The sequence below is a fragment of the Crocuta crocuta genome, unplaced genomic scaffold, assembly GCF_008692635.1.
Source record: "Crocuta crocuta isolate KB4526 unplaced genomic scaffold, BGI_CrCroc_1.0 scaffold29, whole genome shotgun sequence".
NCBI classification, from domain to species: Eukaryota; Metazoa; Chordata; class Mammalia; order Carnivora; family Hyaenidae; genus Crocuta; species Crocuta crocuta.
The window spans coordinates 3,826,265-3,835,777 of NW_027533280.1; positions in this window are offsets into that span (position 1 = coordinate 3,826,265).

Genomic DNA, 9,513 nt, shown 5'->3' on the forward strand with positions numbered 1-9,513 from the left:
TAAAGTCCTCATATGAGTGAAGTCATATGATATTTGTCTTTTTCTGACAGATTAATTTCACTTAGCATGATTTTCTCTAGTTCCATCCCCGTAGTTGCAAATGGCAAGATTTCATTATTTTTGATTGTCAAGTAATGCTCCATTGTATGTAGTATACATATATATATACACACCACATATTCTTTATCCATTCATCCATCAATGGACATTTGGGCTATTTCCATACTTTGGCTGTTGTTGATAGTGCTGCTATAAACATTGGGGAACTAAAGCTTCATTTAAAACAAAGGTAATAAATGCTCAGCTCTCACTACTTCTTAAATCTTTTACTATGTTTTAGTTTTACCTGTGCTTTTGAGGCTATTTCTGTCTGTTACATCTGTGTGATATGTTGCTGCACCTGCCCATCCTCAACTCCAGGTGTCCATGACCTCACACTGGTAACTTGAAATTGGCCATAGGGAGTATATACACCAGAGAATTCAGCAAATGCTACAAACTATAGGACTTGCTTTACTGTCTCATTGATTGGGCAGGAATGAACAATCTACAGCCCCTCGTCCAAATCTGGACCACTGTCTGTTTTTTTCTCTCACTGTCTGTTTTTGTAATAAAGTTTTATTGGCACACAGTGGTACCAATTCATTTACAAACTCTCTATGGATGCTTTCACAGTACAACAGCAGAGTTAAATAGCTACAGCAGAGGTCATATGGCCTGCAAAGTCTGAAATATATACTATCTAGTCGTTTACAGAAAATGTTTGCCTGGACCTACTCTAGAGTTTTAAAAGTGCAAAAGAGTATTGCATATTTGAAACTTGCTAAATGAGTAGATTGTAAAAGTCCTCATCACAAGAAAGAAAAAAAATGTTTGTTTAGTTATTTATTTTGAGAGAGAGAGAGGGAATCCCAAGAGAGAGGGAATCCTGATATGGAGCCCAAACCCATGAACCGTGAGATTATGACCTGAGCTGAAATCAATACCCAGATGCCCAACTAACTGAGCCACCCAGGTGCCCCAAGAAGCAAAATTCTGTAACTACGTATGATGACAGATGTTAACTAGACTTATTGTGGTGATCATTTTGCAGTGTATACATGTATTGAACTCATTATGTTGTACACCTGAAACTAATATGTTATTTATGAATTGTATCTCAATAAAAAAATTTTTTTAATGATTATTTCTGAGAGAGAGAGAGAGACTGAGCATGGAAGGGACAGAGAGAGAGGGGGACCAGAATCCCAAGCAGGCTCCAGGCTCTGAGCTGTCAGCACAGAGCCCGACATGGGGCTCAAATCCACAAACTGTGAGATCATGACCTGAGCAGAAGTTGGATGCTCAACCAACTGAACCACCCAGATGGCCCAATAAAAATAATTTTTTAAGTGATAAAGTTCAGATCACAACCTTCACATACATGTTTCCCCAAAGGATGCTAAGCTCTTTGAAAACTTGAAAGAAGGGATTGGGTTTTATGTTTGGATGGTGGCAAATGTACTGATATGAATGTGGTCTGGATCGAAGACCTGGCCCAGCATTTTCTTTTCTTTTCTTTTCTTTTTTAAGATTTTTTAAATTTTTTTTTGTTTGTTTTAAAAATGTTTATTTATTTTTTATTTGTTAAACAATTATATTTTATTTATTTATTTATTTATTTACAAATGGTTTATTGTCAAGTTGGTTTCCATATAGCACCCAGTGCTCATCCCCACAAGTGCCTTCCTCCATGNGGGTGCCCATTTCTCCACATCCTCGCCAGCATCTCGAGTTCTCGGATTTGCTCATTTTAGCCACTCTTGCTGGCGTGAGTTGGTATCTCAGTGTGGTTAATGTTTATTTTATTTTTGAGAGAAAGGCAGAGAGAGTGTGTGCAAGCCAGGAAAGGGCAGGGAGTGGAAGACAGAGGATTTGAAGTGGGTCCCACACTGGTAACAGAGAGTCTGATGTGGGGCTTGAACTCATGAACCATGAAATCATGGCCTGAGCCAAAGTCAGATGCTTAACCAACTGAGCCAGCTTGGTGCCCCAAACATTTTTAAACGTAATCTCTGTTCCCAATGTGGGACTCAAACTCATTCCCATGAGGTCAAGAGTGGCAGCCATGAGCCCCCCAGCTTGGCGTTTTCTTTTTTTTTTTTAATGTTTATTTATTCTTGAGAGAGAGAGACAGAGTGCGAGTAGGGGAGGGTCAGAGAGAGAGGGAGACACAGAATCCAAAGCAGGCTCCAGGCTCCAAGCTGTCAGCACAGAGCCCAACACGGGGCTCGGACCCATGAACTGTGAGATCATGACCTGAGCTGAAGTCAAATGCTCAACCAACTGAGCCACCCAGGTGCCCCTTGTCATTTTCTAACCAAAGTAGACAAGTGATTTGGGCAAGTCTTCATCTTCCTGAGTCTCGGTTTCCTTATCTATAACACAGAAGAAATAACACTGAGAAGATAAGATAGGCACAATGCCTGGCGGTGGCACGCCAAGCGGGGTGGAGGTGCAGGTATGGTGAGGGCGTCATCGTGAGATGGGTTCTCCACGAGCAGAGGCTGAGGCAGAAACTTCTTGGGGTGCAAGAAGTTTTTAGGGATCCACCTTGGTGAAAGGAAGGGGGGAAACCAGATTGAGAAGAAGCAGTGGTAGGGTGGGGAAGGCTGCAAGGCCTTAGCCAGCCCCACTGGGGGCTCCAGAGACAGACTGGCCCATCATTTTTCCCCATTGGGCTGAAATGACCCAACCGCTTTTGGAAAAGTCTCTGTAGCAGCAGATCCTTCGGGAGCCTCCAGCCGGCCAGTGTCCCTGCACCTGGGCAGCAATTACTTCCTCGAAGGCAGATGGGGTAGCAGACCTTTGTGCCCCACAGGGGTGCACTGTCTTTAAAGCATTTAAAAATAATATGGGGCACCTCCATGGCTCAGTCATTTAAGCATCCTACTTCTTGCTCAGGTCATGATCTCACAGTTCGTGGGTTCGAGTCCCGCATCAGGCTCTGTGCTGACAGCTCAGAGCCTGGAGCCTGCTTCAGATTCTGTGCCTCCCTCTCTCTCTGTCCTTCCCCGACTTGTGCTCTGTCTCTGACTGTCTCTCAAAAATAAATAAACATTAAAAGAATTTTTTAAAAAGAAAGAGTTTTTTAAAAATAATAAAAACTGCTAAAATCCATTAACTTTATTTTATCATTTTGTGCCAGCAGCTTGAAACAACATTGAAGCCCGTTGCTGGAGGAGACAAACTCCACCCCCACCACCCTGGTGCCTGATGTTGGATAAGTGCCCCTGCACAGTGTTGTTGCTGCTATGATTACAATTGTTTTCCTGGTGGGTGTCAGAATCAGTGGTTGGAAAGGCTAGAGACCCATCTCAAACTAGCCAAAGCAGAGGAGGGAAAATTCTAGCTCACCCAGAAGCACGCCTGGAACAAGATGCTCAAGTATGAGGAATCGGCCTGTTTTCTTTCCCATCCCTGCTTTCCCTGTGCTGGCTTCATACACAGGCACATTTTCCCCGCCTGGAGGCCAGCAAGCACAGTTCGATCAGCTGAATGAATACAGAGCTCAGAGAGAGGCTCTTTCTCAAGCAAAAGTCCCAGGGCAAACCCACATTGGCTGGCTCTGGGCCAGGCTCCCATCCCTGAAGCAATCACAGGGTTTTCTGCTAGCTGGCCCTGACTCACCTGCCCTTAAAACCACATGGGCAGGCAGGGGAAGGGATGGTTTCCCAAAGGAAAAGTGAGATGCTGTAACAACAGAGTGGGAGTGGGTGCTCGCAGCAAATATCCAGGACATTCCTCAATGCTCCCAGCAAATATCCAGGACACCCATCAGTGCTCCCAGCAAATATGCAGGACATTCCTTAGTGCTCCCGGAGCCAGCCAGGAGGACATCCTTGAGAACACATTAGATGCAGGGCACCCATTGGTTGCACAGTTTGAAACACTGAGACTCAGAGAGGAGCTGGGAGTAGCCCAAGTTCACAGTCTCCAAAACCCAAGGATCCTGTATTCCAGGTCAACAACTCTCTTGGACCCTCCAGGCCATCACTGATGCCTGGTGATATAGCTGCCTGTCTGTCCTTCCAAAGCTCAGGCATGTGGGCTCTGTGCCCAGAGAGATAAAGAATAGCCTTGCCCCACCGGCCCCACCCCACTGTGCTACCCCGATAACAGCCCAGCCCCCCGCCAGCCCCCACCTTCTCCCTAACTGCTGGGGGAAATTCTATCCCTGGGCTGGTGCCTTTGAATCCTCATCCCTTCTTTTTGTGGTTCTGTAGCTGAAAATTCTAGGAAGCAGAGCACAAGGCTGTTTGGCTGTTTTTAGGTCCAGTTCTAAAATGTAATTAAAGCCGTTGGTTTATTTATGTTCTCTGAATATAATGAAGAATCACAAATAGGCCACTGGGCCACTCCAGTCCAAGCACGGCACCTATGAACAGCTGGGTTTTCTGCTCAGCTCTTTCCTATGACCTTGAGGGGAGGAGCCTTTGAAGTCATGATGATGTTGCACCTATAAAACTCTCAACACTCCCCACTGCCTCAGAGATAAAAATCAAATACCATAACCCAACATTCGAGAACCCCAGACATTCCTTATAAGAATTGACATAATCAGCAACCATTAACTGAGTCTTACTAAGGGCCTGGCTTCAAGCAAAGCATTCTACCTACATTAGATCAGATGATCCTCACAACCCTATGAAGGAGGGACTGGTATAAATCCTCGTGTACAGAGGAGGAAACTGTAGAGGTTGCTTTTAGGGAATAGACTTGAGCAATGGAAACTTGAGTAAGGCATGGGGCATTGGGGTGGCTCAGGTTAAGTGTCCAGCTTTGGCTCAGGTCATGATCTCACCGTTCGTGGGTTTGAGCCCTGCATTGGGCTCTGTGCTGACAGCTCAGAGCCTAGAGCCTGCTTCAGAGTCTGTCCCTCCCTCTCTCTCTGACCCCACTCATGCTCTCTCTCTCAAAAAATAAACGTTAAGAAACATGAGCAAGGCAGTGACCACCTGGCTGAATGCAAGCAGGCTCATTAAGCGACCCCCCCCCAAAATAGCCATAGGCCTCAATTAACTAACAGGCTACTTACAAACAACAAACATTTACCAAAAAAAAAAAAAAAAAAGGAAAATTCTGTACGTTCTCATACCTCCTCATTCACCCTATGAGTATGGCTTCTCACCACTGCCTGGGGGCAGACAGTCTCTGCTTTGCTGTCCTGCCCACTGCCCCCTTGCAATGTATTCAATAACCTTCCGTCTTTGTTCTGCTTTGAGTGAATTCTTGCACCACCACAACCGCTGCCCCCCTCCCTGGGCACGCCCCACATTTGGTGGCCCATGTGAGGAACCTCTGCTGGCCTAGGACTCTCCTTGGATTGTCTGGGAATTTCTCAGGACTTTCCCTCGGTGGACAGACTCTAGTATTCCTTGGGGGAACTGACGACCTCCAGCTCAGTTAGTCCTCAGTGAAGATCCAAACCCCCAAGGGGAACCTATTGGATGGCCCTTGCCTGAAACGTTGAGGGATTTACCCGACTGTCCATCACAGGGATCCTCCCCCCCTCTCCTTTCTCTTTTTGGCCCTTTGGTGGCCTCAGACAGCTGAAGGTCTCTGGCCAGGGTGGCTGCCTAGTGTGGTCGGAAGGTCTAAGGGCCAACAGGTCAGACTGTCTGCGCCTGTGAGGGTGAAGGACCCTTTCCTCTCCTTTCGCATTCCATCTGCAGCTCATCCAGGGTAAATCCGCACATGTTACAGACTCAGTTGGGACCTTTTACTGACGTCAGCTGCCTAGCTTCTTTTAGGACTCCCCTCCTTTACTTTTGTTTCCAAAGATCCAGCCGCCATCTTGATCTATAGGCAAAACACATTCCTATGCATCTGAGTGGTGAGTCCCCCACCTCCTTTTTGTGACCTGGTTTGGTCACCCATTGTCCGGCTTTCCTGTTGAAGGGGGCACCCCAGTATGGATTGCTATTGCCATTTGCCATGACCCTCTCCTTGGGGGGGGGGGGGTGGACATCCCAGGAAACTCAGTCACCCCATAGAAGGTCTTGTCCTTTTTTAGACCAGTGGTGATGTGGGGTCATGAGCCAAATTCCTCAAGAAGGAATTCTTGAGATGTTTTCAGTGCCAAAAGGTGCTTTTATTATAGTACAGGGATAGGACCCATGGGTAGAAAGAGCTGCCCTGGGATTGTGCGGAGTGAATGATGACAGACTTTTTAGTTAGTGGGGGGTTAGGGATAGTGTAAATCTCTAAGGAATTTGTGCCTGTTAAAAGCAAGGTCCCAGGGTCCTTGGAGGGCTGCTATTGTTAAGATAAAGTTGCTTTAATTGTTTAGTAAAACATTAGACATGAGACCCTTCAAATGTATATCAGTGGGCCATACGTTTGAAAGGCAATTGCTAAAGTATATCTGTGTGGAGGGGTTACCATTATCAGAAGACAGTAACGCTAACAAGAGCAAAGCTACAGTGGTAAAACATTAAAGGGAGTCCTTGAGGGAGCCGTAGGAGTGTCACAAACTGTATGCCTCAGGAATCCTGCTTAGAGACTAGGAGCTACAGCAACTTTCTTGTCTCCCATCGGGTGAGACACCTTGACTAAAATCGAGACCACTAGTCAAAGCCCCATTCCCTAAGTGGGACGCCCCTTTCGGAATCAGCAGCCAGTCTTTACAAAATCCCCTTTATGCCTCTGGACTCACCCTGGGACTGTATTTTTTTTTTTTTAATGGAACAAATAGGATCCCTAAGGCCTGAGGAAAAACATCTCATCTTTTTATGTAATGTTTCCTGGCCTCAGTACAAACTCCCAAATCAAGAAGTATGGCCTCTCCATGAGCCCTTTCTTATAATACTATTTTCCAGCTTGACCTCTTTTGCCAGAATTCCAAATGGTCAGAGGAATTCGTTGCAATTGCTCGTGTGCAAGCCTTCACGGCACTGACCCCAAGATCCCAAGTTCCACAAAAACTGTAGCATCTGTCTTGCTGGGTTTCATGGCACATCTGTTCTTGTGAACATTCTAGATGACTGCTCTTTATTCCATCCCATCGTCTTTCCCTCCCCCCTGAAGGCCCAGGGGTGCCCCAGATTGAAATTCTGCTTTATTCTCTGTTAAAAAAAGACAAAGTTTTCTTGCATTGTTGGTCTGCTCTTGATAAGAAAGTGTAAATCAAGAGTCGGATGCTTAACTGACCGAGCCACCCAGGTGTCCCTTTAAAACTCTCTAAGTCTAGGGGTGCCTGGGTGGCTCAGTCAGCGAGTGTCGCACTCTTGATTTCGGCTCAGGTCATGGTCTCACGGTTCCTGAATTCGAGCCCCACATCTGGCTCTGAGCTGACAGTGCAATGAGCCTGCTTGGGATTCTTGCCCCTCTCCCCAACCCTGCCTTCAAAATAAATGAATACATTTTGGAAAAAAAAAAATTTTTAAACCCAAAACTTTCTGAGTCTAAAACTGCCCACTGTAGGTTTTCCCACGGGTACCTCAGGTAAAAAATGATGACGGGGAAAAAACTGATTGACTTTCAGTGAACACAGATGCAACATACTCAGTATTAAAGCTAATTTAAGTTTGTTGGTTTAATTACATATATCTTTAGAGTTATCAGTATTAAATATAAAACTTTTATTTTGCCAAGATTTACTAAAGTCAAATAAGCTCACGTTATATCTGTTGCAATTGGTCAGCAAAAAAAATGGCTTAAAATGATGGTTACTTTATAAATAAATAGACTTAAAAAGACGTGGTGATGCCTGGCTGGCTCAGTCAATGGAGCATGCCACTCTTGATCTCAGGGTCATGAATTCCAGCCCCATATTGAGTGTCAAGATTACTAAAAATAAACAAATAAACTCCAAAAAATTATGGTCAGTTTTGTCTGTTTCATAAAGTTCTCAAGGGTAATTCTTAAGATAGCTCTCAAAATCTTCGGTAGCCTGAAACTTTAAAGTTTTGCTGAGCTAAATTCTAAATTGAGGTGAACTCATTGGGTAGCTAAGTCTTTTCCAAATAAGATGAAATACTGAAACATTAATTACTAAACACAAGACTTACCTGATTTTGGCTTCTTATTGCAGAGAAATTAAAGATATTTGGGTCTGTTGGAAAACATGCTTTATGCCTTACTGAAAGACTGTACAATGAAAACCTATGACATGTATTTATAAATTTGCCAATCTAAAGAATCCTGCTGTAATAGACAGTTCACAATTGGTTGCTACTTAGTTTTCCCTGGAGACTAAGGTTTCTAAGAGTTAAAATTCTGCTAAACGTAATTAAGACTGATGGAAATGACAAGGAAAGCAACTCTGTATGTAGGACAGTAGGAGATGTGTAAAAAGAATATAAGAGGTGAGAATACATTTCGTTGAGAGAAAAAAGAAAGTAATGGTGTCCTAAAGTGAGATTAGCTATTTAGAGAAAAGGCACTGGACAAAATCTGAATGCAAAAGAAAGTTGTAGGTTTGTGAAAGGAAAGCTTTAAGAAAGAATTTTAGGGGTGCCTGGGTGGCTCAGTCGGTTGGGCGTCCGACTTCGGCTCAAGTCAGAGTGGGTTCGAGCCCCGCGTCAGGCTCTGTGCTGACAGCTAGCTCAGAGCCTGGAGCCTGTCTTTGGATTCTGTGTCTCCCTCCCTCTCTGACCTGGCCCTGTTCACGCTGTCTCTCTCTCTCTCAGAAATAAATAAAATATTTTTTTAAAAAAAGAATTTTATGTGTGGTCAGGACACACTAAGATTGAAATTAATGGATTTTAAAAGTATATCTGGGGGCTGTCTGGGTCTGAATTGGCTTAGGTCATGATCTCATGGGTCATGAGTTGGAGCCCAGTGTTGGGCTCTGTGCTGGCAGCTCAGAGCCTGGAACCTGCTTCAGATTCTGCGTCTCCCTCTCTCTCTCTGCCCCTCCCCCCACTCTCTCTTTCTCCCTGCCCCTCTCTCCCTCCCTCTCTCTCTCAAAAATAAACAAACATTTAAAAATTAAAAACAAATAAAAGTACATCTGGTATAAGATTGAAATTCCACCTTACTCTGTTAAAAAGACAAAGTTTGGGGTGCCTGGGTGGCTCAGTTGGTTAAGTGTCCGACTTCGGCTCAGGCCATGATCTCACGGTTCATGGGTTCGAGCCCCGCGTTGGGCTCTGTGCTGACAGCTAGCTCAGAGCCTGGAGCCTGTCTTCGGATTCTGTGTCTCCCTCTCTCTCTGACCCACCCCTGCTCATGCTCTCTCTCTCTCTCAAAAATAAATAAAACATTTAAAAAATTTAAAAATTAAAAAAATAAAAAATAAAAAGACAAAGTATTCTTGGATTGTTGGTCTGCTCTTGATAAGAAAGTGTAAACAAAGTGGTGTTGTTTTTTTATCTGCCCAGAAAACAAAACTTTCTATGTTTTGTCTTTATCGGGTCTTTGATTAAAGTTAAAACTTCTCAAAATTCATAAGGATCTGCAATGTGATTTAGATACGTGCTTTAAAACTTCCTAAGGTTTCTAACAAAACTCCCTGAGATTTGAATTGTA